The sequence below is a fragment of the Chelonia mydas genome, chromosome 1 (assembly GCF_015237465.2).
Source record: "Chelonia mydas isolate rCheMyd1 chromosome 1, rCheMyd1.pri.v2, whole genome shotgun sequence".
In the NCBI taxonomy this organism is placed as follows: Eukaryota; Metazoa; Chordata; order Testudines; family Cheloniidae; genus Chelonia; species Chelonia mydas.
The window spans coordinates 21,198,461-21,220,509 of record NC_057849.1 but is presented as its reverse complement, the minus strand read 5'-3'; the positions used below and the strand labels follow the sequence as shown (position 1 = coordinate 21,220,509).

At 41.3% G+C, this 22,049-nt stretch overlaps 1 protein-coding gene across 11 annotated transcripts in view; it reads left to right on the top strand.

Moving 5' to 3' along the window:
- DLG2 (discs large MAGUK scaffold protein 2) overlaps positions 1-22,049 on the top strand; it is a 1,449,547-nt gene that overhangs the window by 1,164,504 nt on the left and 262,994 nt on the right. The gene's annotated exons all lie outside the window — the stretch shown is intronic.

Below are 22,049 nucleotides of genomic sequence, written 5' to 3'. Positions count from 1 at the left end.
AGGTGTGCGTGTGCTGACTTTACAATTTGGAAGACATCCACTTCCCATTATGGCATGTCGCTGAGTTTTGCACATGTTGAAAGATTCATGCAAATTGATGATCATTTCCAGCCTACTGATCTTTTAGTTTAATGATGCTGGCAAGCCCTGGATACATTTATTTAACCTTCACAAAATGTGCATGTGGTTAATAGCATTTTGCCACTGAGATTCAGGCTTAATCATGTAAGTCATATCTCAACTGGATCATTGTCACAGTTTCTTGGTTGCCCTTCCTGGTTCATCTGTCATGGGTTTCCAGTCTATTTAAATTTTCATGACACATTTGTTCCATTGCTCTGTATTATCTTGCCACCCTTGCTGTAGTTGCATTGGCTCTCCATGCATCTGAGGATCAGATTTAAATTATTGGTATTAGCTTTTACAGTACTTAAAACTTCAGTCCTCTTACATTTACATCGCTTAATTCAAATATGAAAGCAAATAAAACTCATGGTGGGAATATGTAGCTAGATCTCATTAGTAAGATCCTGTTCCAACCATGCTTGCTGCTTCTTTGGCCATATGAGACAAACAGAGCTCATGTAGCATAAGCAACACAAGTCACAAGTAGGGATTTTAGTCCTCACTGGCTTTAAAAAAGTGCAATAAACATTTAAATGTTATTTAAATGTATATTATCTGGGACCATTGCTTGCAAAAGCAAATGTGAAATCAGGGTCTTTCCCAATATGGCCTGTTCACAACTTCTGCACATCAGACACAACTCAGAAAAGTATCTTTGACATTTATATTTATTTTTAAATAGACTTAAATAATAGGCTGTAATGCTGCAGCAGTGGAATTTTTAAATTTGATTTCTGTGTGTTTCACAGCAACCTTGCTCAAAAGCAACTGTGAAACATATCACCATTGCTTTGGCATTTACTTGGCATGCAAGTAGTTGATTTGTTCGCTCAGCAGCATCGGATGGAAATTATTACCAAATTAGACTTAATGTATTTCCCCAGGCAATCATAAAGCAAGGCACCGCTGAGTCTCAAACATAGCTATTATAAATCCATTCCTCCGTACTCAAACCAAGCAAAGTTCATGCCGAACTGCACAAGCCACTTCCAGAGGTGACTGACATTAGACCATTGGCTGATGCAGGGTCCCAGACTTCTTAATGTCAGCAGAGATTTAGCCAGTCCCCCTTTCCCAGTATTCTTAGTTGTATACCCGTCACAAGCACCCTTCCCTATCTGAAGATGAAAGAAAAATTATTTCATCTAAACATAACAACCCTGATTTATTAAATGACTGACTAAGTTTGGTCGGCATTTCCTTCAGAGAGGAATGTGGCTCACTGAATGGGGCGCTAGCTTGGGACATGTGAAACCTGGTTTCAAGTCTGCCGTAGACTTCAGAATACTTCAGGCAAGATGCATACCTTGCTGTGCCCCAGTTCCCCTTCTGCAGATTGGGGGTAATAGGAAAGTGCTATCTCACAAATGTATTGGGAAGGAAAATACGTTAAAGATTGTGAGGTGCTCTGATACTGGGGTAGGGGCTGTATGAGTACCTAAAGGCTGGTCTACGCTGAAAACATAGCTATGTCTCTCAGGAGCATGGGGATGTAGCTATACTGACCTAACCCCTGGGGTAGACAGCGGTAGGTCAATGGAAGAAGTCTTCCATTGACCTAGGTACTGCCTGTCAGGGAGCTGGATTACCTACAGCAAGAGCAGAACCTGACAGATAAACTCCATGTCCTGGGGTGAGCCTGTATTCCACATGTGAATATCTGTGGCCTTTGCAGACGGGAGTTGATTTTAAGAGGTGCCTACTTTCATGATCTTTTAAACTGGTCCTGTCTGCAAAGCTGACTGGCATTCTCGGTGATATATACCAGGATAGGTAGAACACCTTGTAGTACAATCTTTGCAAAGCCCCAAAGTGCCTGACCCCGATCCTGTTATACACAATCTCACCTTAAATGTATATGGTGTGGTGATGGTGGGGAGAGGGTGTTATACTGTAACATTTTACAGATGGAGGGCTAAATTCTCCTCTCACATACAGGGGTGGAATCCCACTCAGAGGGGATGTACGGGGTGCAAATTGTACAGAGGGTTCACTTCTGAAATGAAGCCATCTCTGAGGTAAAGCATGGCTATGGTTTACAGTGCAGAACGGCTTGACAGTTTAGGACTAGAAATGAATGTACCTTTATTTGTTTGAAAATGAAGAGGAAATTTAAGGAGACAGATTGTAATTATTTTAGTTGGGGTTTGGCCAAGAAACTGGGAATTAATGCCCCCTACTACTGCAAAAATGCTGTTGGATATAGCAAGAGGGCAGGAGGATTAGGGGAGCGAAACTCAGTGAGGCTCTCATTATGACGGACCAGTAGACCAGAGGTCCCAACGGGTGCTTGGGGGGCGGTGGTGGGTCAGGATGGATAAATATCAATAACTTTTTTTAAATCGGATTTTTTAAAATTTATATCAGATTTTTTTCAGTTAAATACAGGTATTTTAAACTATGTAAAATTAAATTTGAATTTGATAACCTATGTTGACATATAAACTTATTATGATCTATTCAAATCATTTTAATTAAATAAAAAGTAATGTGAAGCAAGTACACATTTTGTTGCTGAAGTTTTAAAGAAAATCCAAGTACTGAACTGCAGGAAGCCACTGGCCAGCACTTGGAACCAGAGTTTGTAGAAGTGCTCCACCTGTTTTTGACAGCAGGTGCAGAGAGAATGTTGTCTTAATTTTAGTTTATTCAGTTAGTTCAGATCAGTGACTAGTTCATTCAAATTTAGAAACCAACTGAGAGATGAAAAATCTCGAAAGCATGTTTTCCTTCTCCAATCTAGGAACAAAAATATGACCATAACTGATTTTAATAGTGTAACGTATTGAGGACGAGATCTACTAGTTCTAAAATCTTGAATGACGTAGTCCAGAAATCAGTTCAATTCACGACCTACAACTAATAGTTCCTTTGTTTAATAAATAAAATGAATAAGTTAGCTTTAAATGCAAAACATGGTTTGATAAAGTGTTTTTTCTTATGTATCCAGCACATTTAAGGTAGTTTTATTTAATCAGAACTAAATAAATAACATGTTGTTTTTGTGCGTTTTTAATGGAATTTGAATTTCCATGCAAATAGAGCTTGACACAAATTGCATGTAAAAATTAACCATTAGTAAATAAGAAATTCATCATTCACCATTTTCTAACGTAATAAAAGTTACATTTATTTAGAATCTTAATTTTTAAGTTAAGATATGTAATTGCTTAAATAAATGTGTGTATGTTTTTAGTGTATTCACCTGGTTATCAAAACAAAGCACCAAATTTACTGTAAAGACTACATGGTTACCAACAAATGAGATGCAGTTTCATTAGGAAAATAAAGTACAAATGAAAAACATGATTAAAATTAGTGATTTAAATGGAGGTTTAAATTCATGATGAGAATTGGTGGTATAAATCACTTTGATATAAATCAGTCCACCCTGCTGGGTCTGGGGTGGAGGGGAGTGATCACCCTGTCCTTCCCTTATTGCTGAATGGGAGGGTGTATCCTCATGATATGGAAAGACAGGGAGAGGGTCTAAGCAAGGAATGGGTTTGAGAACTCCTGCTCCATGTGAGTGGGAGGGGGATTTGGCCCCCAGGACTCCCAGATCACTGAGACCAACCAGAGGCTGTAGTTCTCCCCACCATTGTCAGCACCACTTTGTGAAGCTGTAAATACTTTAGTCTCCATCAAAATTTTGAATTGCCTCCTCCACTGAAGTATGGCCATCTCATGCTGCTCCTTCCCCCTCACCCATGCAAACCCCAGAGACGTTAAAGAGGAATAAAGATGGATGCTACTACATCTCCCCCTTCCTTTTCTCTTCCCCCACCCACGCAGCACAGTCTTTCTTTCCTGTTGTCTCTCTCTCCCAGCACCAGATATTTCTTCCATTTACTACTCCACAGCCAGCACCAGCTCTTCCAGTCTCATCATCCTCTCTCCAGATGTGCAGCTTATCTCTCCTCCACCCCATGGGATGGATCTCCAAGGTCACATCCAAAATATCAGCTCCCCACCATCCATGGCAGTTGTTCTGCTTCTGACAGCAGCTGCTGCAAGGCTGGCTAGTATGTCCCCAGATGCAGTAGGTGCTGCAGTCGGAGGATTTAACATCTGCAAACACAGATGTAAGCTCCATCCGTGCAGTACTTAGGGGCCCTGTATATTAGGAGCCACATGGCAACTGTTGTCACAGGAGAGAAGCAGAACTGCTGCCTCAAAGGAGGGGAGTGTAGATACTTATCTACAGCCTGGAGCTGAGCTCACCAACCTCCTGCACATTTGAAGAGCTTCTGCTTGGGTGGAGAGATCAGGTGCTGGGTAGAGGAAGGAAAAGGATATGTCTGTCTTACTCCATAAGCCCTCTTCTAGATGGGTTAGGGGTGGTGGTTGTTGTGTTTAATTTAGATGGAATAAAGGGATCCAAAAAGTCAAAGGTGTTAAACCACTCATTGTCCAGCCTTAAATAGTTTTAAACAAGGTTTGGGATATAACCTTGGGAGCTTTCTTAGCTCCATGGTGAATGCCATTAAAATCTGTATACAGAAAAGAAGGGAAAAAAGTGAAAGCATTTGAAAGGTAAAGTATTAAATAAGGCTTTCATTTTAGCTATGTCCTGTTCCCTTTCCTTTAGCTGGAGAGAATTTTTGCAAGGAAAAAACCCCTTGTTTGAAGGGTACTAGATATGATAATAATTGCCCTTTTTGGGGAAAAGAGCAAAAGGTAGCTGAGATGGGTTAGTGCTGTTGTTAAAGTCTGATCCCATTACCTAAGAAGACAAACATACTAATGGGGGAGAGAAGAACAGCAAAGATAGAAAATGCAGCTTCTGTCTCTGGTGCTGACTCTCACTTGCAACCTCACTTATGGAAAAACACAGGCACAACATGCCGTCTTATCAGCTACTCCACAATCTGGCAAGTTTGTGACAGTGGCAGGTCTTTTAATTGTCTTTCTAGTCATAGGTTTTCTGCAATGTAGCAAAATATGCAGTCTTGGCCAACTAATCCAGGCAGAAGGAGAAAGGAGAGAGAGAGAAAAGAGAAGAAATTGAGTGGAAGAGATGCACTTGGTGTGAGAGGGCATGGTGACAAAAGTCTGACATCATAGGTGATATTTGGTATTTAGCCAGAAGAGGTGTCAGTGTCAGAGGAGTCGAGTATGGTCAGGATCAGGGTGACAAAGGCATGGGGTCCCAGGAGAAGGTGGGGGCAGCAGCCATGATGATGAAGTTCACTCCAGTAGCCAATTTTTCTTCCACAGTCTTTCATTAAGAACGCCAGAAGGGAGTGGTGGGTGAAATAGCCCCTTCCCTCAGTATTTTGTCCACTAATTCTATCTAATTTCCGACACATCAATTTCCATTAACCGATGTATAGTTCTACATTTTTCTTGTTACTCATGGGGGAATTCTGTGCGAAAAAAATAAAAATTCTGTGCACAATATTTTCAAAGTCTGGAAAATTCTGCATATATTTGTCAAAATAACACAATATAATCACACCAGTTTAAATTTTTTTGGTCATTTATTTTAAAATATACACACACTTGCTTGACAGGTAACAATACAGACAACAAAAGAGATTCCGGAAATGTTTTTTTTTTTTTGATAAATAGATTCCTTACTAGGCATATTAATACAGAACTCTGAGTAATCATTCATTTAAACTACAATACAGAACCATATTTCCCACACCCCATCAGAAGCAGTGCAAAAATTTGGGGGAGTCAGAGGTAACGGAGGAGCTGAGGGAGAGGGAAGTAATTGCTGGGAAGGAGTCTGGGTGTGAACTTGGAGTGTTGTTGGGTATGGATGGGAAAAGTATGGAACAGGTTTTTTGAGGGGCCGGAGATTGTTAGGGAGCTTCCCCTATGCAGACCCTGGCTGACCCATAGCCTCTCCCATTCAGTCAGGCACATCTGCCCCTGCACCTCCATGTCTGTCCTTGCATCCTCTGTTCACATGTGTCCCTCCACTCCCACTCAGACACCCACTTCCCCCATCCCACGTGGCCCTACACCCCCTCTCCTGTCCCCATGTGTCTCTGTACCCCCACTCAGATCCCCCTATCCCTACGTGGCCCTGCACCCCCTTCCCCATCCTCTTGTAGCCTTGCACATCTCTCCCCTTCGTGGCCCTGCACCTCCACTCCCATTCAGCCCCTGCCCCAGTCTGTCCTTCCCCACTAGTTCTTATGAGCCCCTCACTGACCCCCCAGCAGCCCCACTCTGTCTGTCTCCCATAGCATCTGTCTTCTGACCTGGCCCAACAGGCGCTCTGAAGAAGGTACTACAGGCTTTCTCTTCCCTAGCTGGCTGGGAGTTGCTGCTCTGGTCTGTTGCCACAGCGCCCTCTGATGGGCAAAACGTGGAACTGCAGCAAGTTTCCAACCGAAGTTATTTTCTGTGCAAAAAATTAAAATTATGCATGGCTCATTAATTATGCATATGTGCAGTGGCACAGATTTTACTCCAGGAGTATCTTGTTTACCAAGGATGATCTCAATACAGTCTTTGAGTTATATCAATAGGTCTGTGGTTTGATTTAGTCTTTCTGTCTTGCTTTTTTGCATGTTTTTCTATCAACATTTGTTGTTATAAGTTATTGTGACATTTTATAAACTTTCACTCACTTTTGCAGTTGAACTCACAATTAGGGTAAATTTCTAGGCCCAGTTATCACAACAGAGCACTGGCAGAATGAGAGAGTGTGGGTATAGAGGGTCGAATTCAAAGTTAAATTAGGACTTTTCTCAGCTTGTTATGACGTCGTTCATGCTCTTTAAAATGTGACCTGGTGGGTGAAGCACTGGACTTGAGACTCAGGAGACCTGGGTTCTAGTCCCAGCTCTGCCACTGGCCTGCTGGGTGACCTTGGGCAAGTCACTTTGCCTCTCTGCCTCAGTTTCCTCATCTGTAAAAAAGATAATGGTACTTACCTCCTTTGTAAAGTGCTTTGAGATCTATTAATGAAAAATGCTTTATAAGAGATAGGTATTGAAACCTGAACTAGTTTCGCTAGGCACATTCACAGTGTGTGGTACAAGAAAATAAATATTATTGTGCACCTTAGAAACTTGGTGGCGCAACTTACCCAGCTTAACACTACACAAAACTATTTCAAGCAATGTTGATTTAGTTTGCAGAGAAGGTCACAAAAATTAAGGTGAAAGGTTTTTGCTGGAATGGGAATGTTTGCAAAGACTGTTCCGTTTTGCCAGATTTTCTCCAAAGTTCTGATGGAACGATACGCTCATGGCAGATTTCTGAACCCTCTCTGGTTTCCCGCCACCTTGCCCAGCTGTTTCCTCAGGAGCCTACCTCGGGGGCTGCTGGGGAGCCTGGACTTCCATGGTCTGCAGCTCCAGGACAGATCATCATGGGGACTGCCTTTCAGGTGGGGAGCCAACGGTGTCCAGAGTCTAGGGCAGCCTGCCAGACAACGTGCCCCCAGAGCCAGCCCTCCATCCTCTTTCATGATGAATTTCAAATGTGTTGGTTTTGTTCTGAATCAGAACCGAGCCAAATTCTGAAATAGTGAAATCCTCTGTGAAACAGAACTCCTTTCTGCCCCAGTTCTGTTTGCTTGGTTGGTTCTCACTTTTCCTGTGATCCACCAGATGGCAGCAGAGGGTTGTTGTTCTGCTCCAGATGGTACAAAATGACACAATTCATCTTCTGTTAATGGAACAAATTACACTATTAAAACCAGTGTTGGCCATATTTTTATTTTAAAAATTAATTGAATGGAAGGTGTATAATATTTATGAAGCTTCTTTACAGCTATCGTTAGTCTCTTTAAATAAACTGTATGCCCGAAAACCATGTAATAAAAATCAGTGAATGCCATTCAAGAGGCTTTTGATATGTGATTCAGCTAGTGTCACTCCTGAAACTAGAAGCAAAAATTGAACAAAAGAGCAGTAGAAATTCTTCTTTATTTCAAAGTACAGCATAGTTGAATTAAATTGTAATGCTAGAGATAAGGTAGGAGATGTTTATCACATCAGATTATGCTGATGTTTTCTTAATACATGACGTTTAATAGTGGAAACTGTTTCTCATATTATTCATTATATTTTTGTGAATTATCACTGAACAAAAAGCTCCCCTACTTTGCTTTGGTGCCCAAAGAATATATGAAAATATTCTTCATTCAAACCATACATGCCTCAGTGTAATGAAATAAATGCTTCATACGGTGTAGCTCAAATAATTACCTGTCAAATTAAACACATAAGCACCAGCCCTGCTATTATTAAGAATAATAACTATACATTAGCATCTAGGAGCCCCCACTGAAATCAAAGTCCCAGCAGAATCAAGGCTAAACATTTTAACCTTCATTTCTGGAATTCCTAATGTTTGTGTATTGGTGTGCTTGATTTCTCAACTTTAACATAAGTTTTTAACTAATGTGGTGGTGTTGTTTTTTTTTTTTTTTCAACCATAGGGAATAAAAGAAAAAAAATAGGATGTGTGAAGGATGGAAATGGAAACTGGCTGCGAAAAGGAACAAAGTATCACTCGTAGGTCTTTCAGCTTAAAACCACAAAGCAAAAACACTGATTGCACCTAGCTCCAGCCAGCAAGGGAGCTGTCATTGGGATGGAGTGCAGCTGGGAGATTGAGACAGGGATAGAAACCACAATGCACAGGAGAAGGATGGCCATGTCCTGTGGTGGGATCTGGAGCTGATTGGATGAGATGTTTTAGCGGGGAAGGTTAGAAGGAGTCACACCATTTCCTAAGCATACCATGGGCTTCCAACATGTTGTATGTAGAGTTATTGCTCGCCTCTTACAATGAGGGGCACAGGAGAGACAGGGAGGCGGAACTAGTACTGTAACTTGGAGGAAAATTGTTTCCATCTCTCTCCATTGTCTTTCCTGAATTAATTGACTAAAATAAAATTAACTAGCTTCTATAAACCTTGTTTCTTTGCCTCTTGTTCCTATTTTAGCACACGTCTGGAATGATAGGAGGTCAAAGGTGGGTGGATCCTTCCCATTCCTGCACCAAACAACTTAAATTTGAGAGAAGGGGCAAGCAGGAACATACTGTAGGATTTGCTAGTAGCCTGCCTGTGGCAGTGGTAAATACCTGATACTTGAATGCTCCTAATCCTGCAGTGCACCTGGCCTGTTGTGCATTGCTAATCCTTGTGGGGGGGAGATAAATCCTTGCATTAATCAGCTTGTGCCTTACTTTTCCTTCTAAGACTAACAGATTTATTTGGGCATAAGCTTTCACAGGTAAAAAACCCACTTCTTCTGATCCATCTGAAGAAGTGGGTTTTTTACCCACGAAAGCTTATGCCCAAATAAATCTGTTAGTCTTTAAGGTGCCACCGGACTCCTCGTTGTTTTTGTGGATACAGACTAACACGGCTACCCCTCTAATACTTCTCCTCTGTGTATTGTCCTGCTGCCATTTTATGAGATTTTTCTTTTCCCTCTGAACAGTTTAAACACTTCTCCTCCTACACAGTTCCCTCTCACTTCTCCTCCTACACAGCTCCTACCTACCGTCTTTCCCACATCCATAACAGAAATAAATATGCTTTTTTTAAAAACTATAGTTCACTGTAATTCCTGCTCTGTGATTTGTTGCATATTGAACAAGGTAGAGTATAGATGTTTGGTGCTTATTTAAAACATAGTTATGCTTCCTTGTGCAGCAGATAGACTTGACCTTCAGCTACCTTTCCCCTGCCGTGGTGCCACGGGGCATTCAGATTTTCTAAGGAAAAAGCTGCATTTTGTTCATGGTGGAAGCTTTAAAACTGCTAGTGAATTTTGTTGCCTAGTTAAAGGGGAAAAAACAAAAGCCATGTGGTTTTGCTTCAGATAATACATTTTCTAATTGCTACCATTACTGGAAATGTTTGAATCACCTAGGGCCAAATCATCTCCCTTGGGCAAACCCAGAATAGATGGACTTTGTGATGGGCTGCTCTTTGGGGCAGGAAATTCACTGGCCATGGAGCATCAGTGCTGCTTCATCATTGCTAGTGTAGTGGCCTTGGGGCTGGAGTAACCTCCATGCCAGATGTTCCTCCAGCATTTCAAGCAGGACATATTTGCAGATCCATTGGCTGTGCCCTTAAAATGCTTCTCCATGCTACTGTGGATGAAGCCCTGCCTAGAAGTCTGACCTCTTAATTAGTGGAACCACTGTACTTCTGCAGCTTTATGGGCTTTTTTAAAAAAACATTAAACACGAATAGTTATCCACTAGGGAAAATGCTAATTAGCCAATGTAGGCTGTAACCATGCAAATGTGTTTTGTATTTGTCACATCAGGTGGTGTATATTGCCATTGAGGAAAACAGCAATTTATAGACATAGTTGCTGTTCTTGCTACGGAGAAGAGTTAGCAAGTGTATGTTGAGTGATAATGGTAATTACACACATTCATCCCGGTGCAATGAGATGAGAATAAGGACGGGATGTAGTAGTCACGCAATAGAAATGGCATGGTCCTGACTGGGTCATTTCAACCTGGGCTGGCTGTACTAGAAAATGTAGGGAACAGTCCTGCCCCGGCAGGGATGGACCAGATGATGAAGGAAAATAGGTCATGTTTAGCTCTAATTTGTGTAGCTGATGAGCAGACTGTTTTAAATTTAGTGAAGAAATGACGTTTCTGTTTACATTATACCCCAAAATACCTTTTCTTGTGAATTGTGTGTTCAAGAAAGGTTCTGGCTTGCCATCCCTGGACCAATAACTACTTTATATCTCCACAAAGCAGGCACAGCCATAAGCATGTGTAGTGCAAGATGCCTTGTAATGACAATGTGGGGCTCTCGGAATCTGTGGTGATGGAGTCAGATAAGTACCTAGACAGATTTTCGGTGTCTCTTAATACATTGTTCCTGTGTGTTTTTATCATCCAGAGAGGAGAAAGAAGATGAGGAGTCAAGTTTGTAACAATAGCATATATTGATACTTTTAGCAGAATTTGAGGAGCTATTTAAACCAAAGTCTGAAATAAAAAAGTTGATCGTGATGATTTGAAAAGAGTGCAAAAGGTGAGGTGCCTCTTCCCCTAGGCAAGCAGCGAGGTGGGATGACTCTGTGTGACACAGAGTCATGGGCCATGTGTCTAATAAGTGGGCCCATGCACCCAGGCTCCCAGGAGCATGTCAGGCAGGAGGTCTAGCTAAGTCCCCCAGCTGGTTAGTGTGCATGCTGTATGCTGTCAACAGTAAATGCTGGCTTGGCAGATGGTGGGCACAGACATTGCCTCTTCCCAGAGGAGCAGCAAATTTTGTTCCATGGCTCGGTGCTGTGAGCCGCCTTGCACCAATATGATTCCTTTGGCAGAGGACCCACCATGCAGCATGTCTGCTTTCCCTCGCTGTGTCACATGGGGCAGGGTTTGGCATATCCTGGGATTACAGCTATGTACATTAATTTCCAAAGGAGGTCTGTTGGCATATGTTAGTATGTGTTTATTTTCATGAGCTATAACTACTGTATTTGCCTACAAGGTGGTGAGTCAAGAGCAGATTGAAAGGAGCAAGATCAGCTCACTCACTCAGCATCCCTATGCAATTAGGAGGAGATGTTTAAAGGCACAAAGGGCAGTTAGGCACCCAGCTTCCACTGAAAGTTAATAGCAGCCTCTGACACTAACAAATCCCACCAGCATTCCTATTAGGTATGAGGCACCTCTGAATTAACGCCATCAACTGGGTCTTTCCATCTGTCCTCATCTGGTCTCTCTCTTTCTTTATATTGCAAGCTCTTTGGGGCAGTAAGCATTTCGTTTTGAGCACATGATTAACATGTAATAAATAATACTAATAATCCTTATGAATAAGACGTGTCTTACTGCTAAATAGGATTAGCTATCAAACCTGTCAGTTTTATGTCACGCAAAGTCAGTCCCCTGCAATCTCCTTTTGCCCTACCAGAGAGGCTGGGTAGTTGAGCCATGATGAAATCCTTAGTTGCTTCCAAAACATTCACTTTGCAGTTGCTTCAGTGAGTAGAAATGATCTTTCCAATGACACATTGCTTGCCTGATCATTGCCTAATGATCTAGGAGCAGTTCACATCCAGTTCAGACAGTCTGAATTATTCAATATTATCATAAGATTGTCAGATAGAATTATGTCACATCTGATATATTGATACATTTGCAGCAAGCTCTTCTCCCCTCAGTGTTCACAATTTTACTGTCCGGCTTGCAGTGAAGAGAGCATAAAAACATGAAAATCAAAATTGCTGCAGGAAAGTAATGATCAGGATGAGATGGCTGCAATTCTGGGCTTAGCTAATTGCAAGACCTGATCCAGTTTGGATTTTTGGGCCTTACTGAGACAGATTCACTAGTTAGTTCTTATCGGCTCTAAAATACATGCTAATTTGCTGAACTTGAGACTGGGGAGTTACTCAAATCATCCATATCACATAGCCCTAACTTTGAAGACAAAAAAATGAAACACCTATGGCAGTTTTAGTATAAAAATTCAGCATTTGTCCTTATGTCTAGACATGTGCAAGTAGATACATAAATCGGAGTGCCAATGATCACCCCAATCAGCCCAGGTTGGTAATGACACCAGCTGATGGCTATCTTGCTACTTTAGTTTTGAAAAGGTCACAGCATTATGTTCTCTGTTAACATGGGAAGATGTGAGGACTATCAGTTGGAGATTAGAGAGGGGAGTGGGGTTGACCGGAAAATAATTCTGTTTTTATGAAAAAATTGCTATTTTGAAATTTGTTTTATTCCAAAGCAGAATGAAAATAAGACTTTTCAAAATATTTTGTGAAAAAAACCATGAGCGAGAGAGAAAGAGAGAAATCCACCCCAGAATAGCCAATAGCTTCTGGTTTGCGATATGTTGAGAACCACACCTCCTACTGAAGTCAGTAGGAATGAAGGGCACTAGATACTGAATCTAGGTGACTAGGATCAAGCATCCATAATTATACGCCATTTCTGAAAACGTGGTCCTCAGTGACTTGCCCAGCATCAAACAGTGAGCCACTGCCAGAGCTGGGAGAAGAAACCAGGGTTCCAGAGTCCCAGCTATAACTGGTAGAAAAATGTTGTTTTGTTAAAAACCAAAATGTTTCATGGATATGTATTGGTTTTGACGAAAATTTTATAGGGAAGGTCCACAGTGGAATTTTGAGAGAGAAAGAAAGAGAGACCCCAGAACAGCCAATAGCCTGGTTGTTATGACACTCACCTCAGGCAGGGGAAACCCAGGTAACATTCCCGCTCTGAAAATGTGGGCGTTATCCTCTCTTTTCCTCAGTTTACCCATCTGTAAGGAGGGTATAAAAACAATGCTAGTTATATAAGCTCAGTTAGACCAGTGCTTGAATGCGTTTGTAAACCCACCTGACAATTAGAACAGGCTAGAGAATGTATTTTTATGTTCTCCATATTAACACAAATTCTTTTTACGTTCTCTCTTATTAACTAATTGATTTTGATTGATTATTGAAAATGAATGAATGTTAGTGATAAAGAGCAGATATTTATATTTATTTAACACATTAGTTAATAAGTATTGACCTGTCCTATTAGCTACAGTGCTTATCATATATGCTTTTTTAAATTAGTATTTAAATTTGTAACAGTTGGTTTAATATAAAAATGCAGCATCTAATCACTACATCTAGACATTTGCAACCAAATAAAGAACTAAGAATGCTCTTAATCACCTCATGGTCACTGGATCAAACCCATTCTAGGTTAGTAATGGCACCAGCTGATGGCTATTTAGGACCTGTGTTCAGGCCCAGTTCCAACAATCAGATGTGCACAATTCAAACCCCACTTGTGGGCTCGGGTTTGAGGCACATTGGCTGGGCATCAGGAAACTTGAAGTGTCACTGCTCGTGCCACAACTGTTATATGGATAACTAAATTACTTCAGTCTCCAAAGCTGTCAATCTGTCACCATTCACAGATGTCACGTTCACATGAAAAATAACTGACAGCAATAGGAGGTGTTTCCCTGAAGTTTGGGAACAGGAAGAAAATATGCCTTTGCCTTAGGTTATAGGGGCAAGGGGCATGGTTTGGAATGATTTACATCGTCTGTCTCTAAGATATAATTAGTTGTTAAGGATGTGGGGAATTTCCCTGACCAGAAAGGAAAGTTTGCAAAAATCCAGTTTACTAATGTTATTTTATTCTGAATATTCTAGCTGCCTCTGATGCCACTAGTATTTTGGCACCACATTCAGGTGACTCAGCCTCATCATAAAAGTTAGAGATGGGAAATGACCTGTTAAGTCCTACAGGCCCTTCCCCAGTAGTGCTGCTTGTTCCTCGGTGAGAGGAAATTCTGCGTCTGGAAGGGCCAGCTCATTGGAGCATACAGATTGGCTGACTAGAGCTAGGAGCTATAACTCAAAGTAACCCAGACCTGAAAAATTCAAAAATCATTGAAACAAGTGGTCCATAAAAAGAGATGGGACCGGAGCAGGGTGAAAAGAGGCGCAGACACAATGATATTATTATTGTTTCTGGTAGTTCCCACAATGTCCTAGGCACTGTACAAGCCCAGAATCATGCACAGTCCTGAACCAAAGAAGCTTCCATCCAAAAAGGGAGGATGAGGGCACAGAAAAGAGAGTGAATTAACTGGAGAAGTGAGAAAATGAGAAGGCAACAGAAAGAAAGGGAAGTGCGGATGAGAATGTAAGTGGAAGAAAGTGGAGAGGTTGGGAAAGAAAGTGCAGTAGAAAGCAGGATCTTCCCCTCCCATGTATTCTCCCCTCTTTTTGACTTCCAAGCAGCCTTTTTCATGCAAGAGACAGAATCTTGCCTTTGTAACTCAAATAGAAGGGATGCTGTAGCAGAGGGAACTTCGGTGCCCCTTGGTTGTGGTGATTTTTGTGGTTTTTTGAGCCGTCCAGGTGCTGTGCTGGCTAAATGGGTGCTGCTCTTTTATGTTTGTTTGAAGACTTTTTCAGATATTCATCCTGAAGATAACTGTCTTGTCATTGTTTTCCAAAAAGAGTTTTTCAATATTTAAGGCTGTTGTAGCTCAGGAAAGGGCAGTGATTTGGTAGTGTGTGTGCGTTAGGTAGAATTCCTGTACCTACCTCCTTCTATTAAATATAAAAAGTGTCATAGGAATACACATTATTATGTAGAATCATCATGTAACTTTCCCAGTCTCTTCCCCTTGCACATTTAAACATAGATGTGGTAAGACAGGCATAGCCCTGCATCTCCCACAGCCCCAGAGGATTTGTGCGGCACACTCCCCTCTCTGTGAGCAGCCATGTCTGTTGGCTGCGTGACTGGAGTGGGGAAGGAACATGACCCTGAGGGAAGCAATTACCATCGGGGTGCTAGGAAGAAATGCAGTTATGCTTAGCGGGGCTGCAAGAGGAGATAGGCAGTGCCCTCCTTTGGTGTACAGAGTGGGGCCCTGAAAGTTAAGTTTTGTTTCGAGTTGTCTTGTCTCACCTTCCATCACTCAAACTATTTTTTTCACCGGTTCAGCAAACCAAAGAACCACAATTTGAAAAATTTGCTCTATTGTTCCAGCATGAAAGTGTGTGGTTTCCTTACCACTTGATTATCCCCGTAAAAAGCATCAGGCAATGTTACTGACAGCTGAAAGAAGGAGAAAAAGCAGGCTTTTGTTTTCCCTTCAGAGAAGGCAGCATGTTTCTCTTTTTCTTTACAGCTTACCCAGGGACTCTGAGTGTTTGTTTAATTGCTGTACGAACCCAAAATAAAGGTAGCTTTGATACCATAGATTATTCCTCTGGTCTTTGAATTTGAATGACCTACATACAAATCAGGCTTAGGCTAGCGCAAGAAGAAAAGACATCCAAAGACTTTAATTTGTGCAATTCAGAGTTGAGTATAGTAATACATGCTATTTGATTAAATATCTTGGAAAAAATGTAAAAGTTTATGGTCTGTCCAAGTATAATGATTTTACCTTCCTGTGTATTAATACCAGATCTGTTCGGGCCTGATTCAGTGGTCATTGAAGTTAGGAAAGCGCTGACTTAAATATGGTTTGCATTGGTCCTTAAAGAGTAGTGCCTAAAGTTCCAGCTACTGTGTTTAATTTGTATAATTTGCAGCAGGGCTAGGTGTGTAGTTAGGGAAAAATTAGGTTGCTCGAAATCAGGCGCTTTATGCCAGTTTGCCAAATCTCAGATCAAGTTTTGTTCTTGGATTTTTGAATCCTAATCTTCCATTACATTGTTGTCTTTTTTCGGTTGTCTTTCTACTCTCCTTTCGCCACAGTATGCAGAAGAGAGAGACAGCTGTATAAGCTGCAGGCTTTTCTGATTTCCATTATGTCAAATTCATTTTGGAATTAGGCATCAGAAATTGTGCAGTCAAACTCGTTCTGGAGTTGGGCATCAGGATTGCTCAGTCAAGCTCAGGGCAACAGTGCTTTTTTGTAAGAAGCAGTCCCATGTTATAAAAGAAAATAACCAAGTGGCACCTTCAGAGTGCCTTAAACTCTCTCTGCACTCACCCACAATCACACTCATACACTTTTTTATACGTGACTAGTGCTCAGTTCATTTGTATTTATATTGTTCACACCTGGCAAAGCATTCTAGGTTCTTAACACCTAAGTATTTAAACAAATTTAAATTGGAAATTGAAAATAGGTTTCACAATTTGTAATTAAATAATGGTGCCATGCAAAAATGTTGCCATACACAACTGTCTTAATAAGATAACATGGATAAAGAGGCAGGGCACGCATAAGTTGCAGGGGCAAAGGTAAGGGCATGAGCTGTTTTTACATCCTCATGATGTCAAGCCAAAATATCCTGTTCTTTCTGACCTAGTAGGGTGAGATGTTAAATGGAAGTGGTGTATTCCTCATTGCTTAGCGTCTTTAATCACGATTGGTTGTCTTTAGAAAAAAATATGCTCTTGTTCAGTCACAAGTTATTGGGCTTGTTAGTGTTCACTTGCATGGTAGGAAAGAATATTTTCCTCCACTGCGTTAATTGAGTGGAATTCTACAGCCCATATTATGCATAATGAGGTCAGACTAGATGATCATAAAGGTTTGTTCTGACTTTAAGATCTATGAATCTGTGTAAGATTTCAGCAGCTCAGAAAAAAAAATAAAGACCCAGTGCATTCAGTACTTTAAAATGTCAAAAATAAGACCTTGAAATCATTCTGTCCACCCACAGGCAGCTAGTGCAGAGAGCAAATCAGTGTATACACAGAATTCATTCCACCCACCTTGATAACAAATGCAGGACTGCATTCTGCACCGGTTGATCTGTGGGGGATAGATCGTCTTTTTGGTTAGCCCAGCGTAACGTGGTCCATTGAAGGAGTTCAGTGTATCTCTCTTAATTTGTCTAATCCTACCTAATCTAGTCTGTCTCGTGGGTTGATTGCCTAGCATTGTAATATCTAGAGGCTACAAAAATAGACTTACATATAGTTTAGCCCATAATATACCTGCCCTTGTTATCCTGAAGCCACCCACTTAACCTGGCATATCTAACTCTTTTTGTTCTCCACAATGTAAATGCAGGAAATGCATTTCCAATGCACAGCTACAAATCAGGGAATAAGAAATGCACAATTACAAAATGGGGAATAACTGTCTAAGTGGTAGCACTGCTCAAAAGGATGTGAGGGTTATAGTGGATCACAAACTGAATATGAGTCATCAATGTAATGCAGCTGCAAAAAAAAGCTAATATGATTTTGTAGTGTATTAACAGGAGCCATGAATGTAAGACACAGAAGGTAATTGTCTCACTCTACTCAGCAATGGTGAAGCCCCAGCTGGAGTACTGTGTCCAGTTCTGGGCACCACAATTTAGGAAAGATGTGGACAAATTGGAAGAAGTCCAGAGGAGAGCACCAAAAATGATAAAAGATTTAGAAAACCTGACGTATGAGGAAAGGTTGAAAAAGATTGATCGCGTTTAGTCTTGAGAAAAGAAGATGGAGGGGTGACCTGATAACAATCTTCCAATACGTTAAGGGCTGTTATAAAGCAGCTGGTGGTCAATTGTTCTCCATGTTCATTGAAGGTATAATGGGCTTAATCTGCAGCAAGGAAGATTTAGGTTAGATATTAGGAAAAACTTTCTAATTGTAAGAGTAGTTAAGATCTGGAATAAGCTTCCAAGGCAGGTCATGGAGTCCCCATCACTGGAAATGTTTAAAACAAGTTGGGCAAAACCGGTCAGGGGTGGTCTAGGTTTACTTGACCAGCACAGGGGGCTGGATTTGATGAGCTCCCTTCCAGCCCTACTTTTCTGTAATTCTGTGAATGCTTCTGTATGTAGGTAGGTTTGCATCAGTCTCTGACAATGGTCAGATGTGGGTTCACGCTGTTGTACTTCGATAGGAGGTTCCACAGACAAGTATTAAATCTCACCCAGTTTGTGGTCATCCTGTCCTGAGTTTTAAAAATGTCCTCTGAAACTTGAGATAATAAACAATATTGCTTGGTATAATCTGTAAAGGTAGCTGTGATGGGGTTCCCAGGGTACAACCTTGATCTTGGGACAGCTGAACCCTCTGTCCCACCAACACTGTGATGCTGTGTCAAGCCACAAACCTCTAGCAGGTACTGCACTTACACAGACATCCACAGGCAGGGACACACCAAGCTGAGTTACATGAATGATCTGAGAGATATGAATATATCCGCTCATGAATCACCAATAGGGAAACTCCAGCCAATTACCCCCAGTTCCCCAGCCTTGCACCCCAGCACTGTACCGTCTTGCACTGGTCAGAAACCTGGCCAGTTTAAGTTCATTACCCAGTCCGCCCGTCCCTCAATGTGGAGAGGACATACACTAGCCTTGGTAAAACTGAGCTGAGATTTCCTAAGCACTTCAACCAAAACACACCGTTTTAGGTAAAATATAAAATAGATTTATTAACTACAGAAAGATAGATTTTAAGTGATTATGAGTAGCAAGCATAAAGATGAAACATGGTTACTTAAGAAAGAAAAATAAGTTCTCAGTCTGGGTTTTACAAACTAAACAGGAATTGAATCAAGCAGTGTCTCACCCTAACAGATGGTACAAGCAGGTTAAAGATCCTGGAACTCTTTCCCAGCCTGGGACCACTCTCCCCAGTTCAAAGTCTTTGTCCTCCAGACATTCCTCCGGGTGTTGAGTTGGAGGGAAGGAGGGAGAGGCCAAGTGATGATGTGACTTTCCCTGTTTTATAGCTTCTTCCAGCTTGCTGGAAAGATCTTTTGATGTAATGTGTGGGTCCGCCCCCATTGGTCAAGCAGTCTTCATTGTCTACGTGCTGTCTTTGAGAAGTCCTCTGGGCTGGCCCGTGGGAGAGTGGATTCCCTTTAATGGGCCATCATCATGTCTGGCTACTCCATTGTTGTACCTGAAAGGCTGATTGTGGGTGTTCCCAACCTCACAACATATATCAGTAACATGTACGGCAGTGGTTCATAACCTCACATATAATGATAGCACATACAATCTGACAGGATATTAATATTCAACAGATCAAGACTTTTAAAATGATACCTCACAAGGTACACTTTGTACAAAACATATGCTAATTATATGACAGTGGTGAATATGCGGGTTCCAGGGTGCCATTGTGAGATAGAGTGTCACAGTAGCCACCAAATCACACATCTCAAAAATCCCATAGATTGCCTAAGAGATCTGAAGGATATTGGTGTAAGAACTGCTTAAAACTTGTAGACCAAAAATCTTAGAAAAATAGGTGTTGTTGAAAACAATTTTTTTGAGGAAAACAATAATTTTGACAAATATTTTGCATTTTCATTTTTTAAAACATAACTTAGAGTTTTGTTTTCAGATTTTTGGTTTTTTTACGATTTTTTTCCCCAGGAATAATAGTTTTTTTTCCCTTTGTCATGAAAAAAATATGGGAAGAAAAAAATAATTTCCCAACCAGCTCTAATAGGAACCTGTGTGGATCTGTATGGAAGAGCACAGATAATCAGAGTACAGCTAGTGAAAATATGTACACTCTCACCAAATGAGATCCTGTCAGATACAGTTTGATCTAAAATAGATCAACATGTTACTGCTCACAGCCTAACATTTCTTAAAGTTGTTAAACTGTTCTTTATCATAGTCTGATCTGCTTAATCAGAAACTGCAGGTAGGGTCAATATCAACAACAGTATTAGGAACTCTTTTTTTTTTTTTAATTGTTGCAAACAACTAAGTTGTTACTCAGAGAATAAATCTTAGTCCTCAGTGGGTTCATCATACAAATAATTATTGTCCATGTGTTCCTGTAGCTCTTTTATTATCACTTTTTCTAAGATCAATGATAGCAAGTTGGAAACTTGTCTGTTTTCAAATATAATAGAGTCAAAGCAAAGTCGTCTTAAATTTCTCTGCTATTATTTGTAAACTTTTATGGCACCAAATTAATCCCTAGTCTAACTCCACTGAAGTTATTAAATAAACCCCACAAATCCTATGTGTCCCTCCCTTTTTGTTGTCAATGAGAGCCTTGAAACATAAACCAGAGGTAACCAATCAGCAGGGTTATAAGTTTGAAACTCACATGCTATGCATTGCCCTCTTGCCGATGAAACCCACAGCTTTAGTCTCTTCAATTTATGGAATAGTCTCAAATCAATGTGCAGCTCTGGGGGACTGGAGCCACGTGGGCTTCTGTTGATGGAGCTAGGACCACTTCAGGCCTGTTAGCCTGAGCAGCTGCTGCTGAGCCACTTTTCTAGTGAGTAGTCATGAGCCTGCCCCAAAATGGGCATCTCAGTACCGTGGAAGGCTGTATGGTCCCATGAACTAAGCAGGACATAAGGAAATCCCTGTCTTTTAATACCAGGTCGCTACTGATATCCTCTTTGGCCTGTGGTCAGGTCACTTAACCTCTGTGCCTCAATTTTCCGATCTGTGTACTGAAGATAACCTCTCAATGGTGATTTGACTACTAGTTTAGTTAATGTCTGCAGAATGTTCTCTAAGAGCAGATGAGTAGTAGTATTTGTGATTCATTATTTGATTTGCTTTATTAGCTTTCCTAGTGGACGTTACAAAGATTTGGGGGTACACAAAGAAACATCTCAGTGACACTCCCTAGACTCTTCAGGGTGGTCTTATATATAATGATTGGAAGTGGGTGGGGTATACAATTATTTTACAGGCTCACATCAAAATGCCCAAATCAAGTCTGCCAACTCTGTCCTGGATATGCCGAGGACTGTGTGGGGAAAAAAGAACTGTGCCACTGAGCAGAAGGGGTCTTTCTTCTTTCTTTCACAGTCAGCACAAAGTTGCTTTCAACAGCCTCAGAGCTGTTCACCCTTCTCCCATACTGTCTGTGACCTGGCACTTACTCGGCTCATCTTCCCATGTTTGCTTGCCCCAAGAGCATTTGCTTGACTTCCTCGTGATAGCTGCTGACAAAGCGTGTATCACCAACTAGCTCTGTACATGAAACAGGTTTTGAAGTGTCCACAAACCTTTAGAGCTGGATTCTCTGGTCGGCTAAGTTCACGTTACACTGCTTATGCAACCCAAAGTGACATTAGACTAGTGGAGAAACCTCCGTGGAAAATCTCCAGTCTGTGTAAAGATGGCAGAGGTGGCTAGGCTGCCTCCTGCACCTATGTTACCACCTCCCTCCTGCATCTGAACTGCCCAGCGCGCACGATGGGGAGGAGGCATGTTGGGAACAGGCAGGAGGCATTCAGGGTTGGGGTATGGTAGGACGAGGCGCCTCTACAGCAGACGCTCTGCTGATAGAATGTCTCCCATCAGTGGAGCAAATTGAAGCTGTCCCGTGCAAGTTAGATTTATACCAGGGCTGCAAGAGCAGGATCATTGTGTCCCAGTTGGGTTCGTATCAGGACTCCCTCCCAACTGTGCTCAGGCACAGTAGAGAATTGAACCTTCAAACCCTATAAAGCCAAGTTAAAATTGGTCAAGATTTTAAACAAAAAGTTTAAGAAAAATGTGAACTTAAGAGAGCAG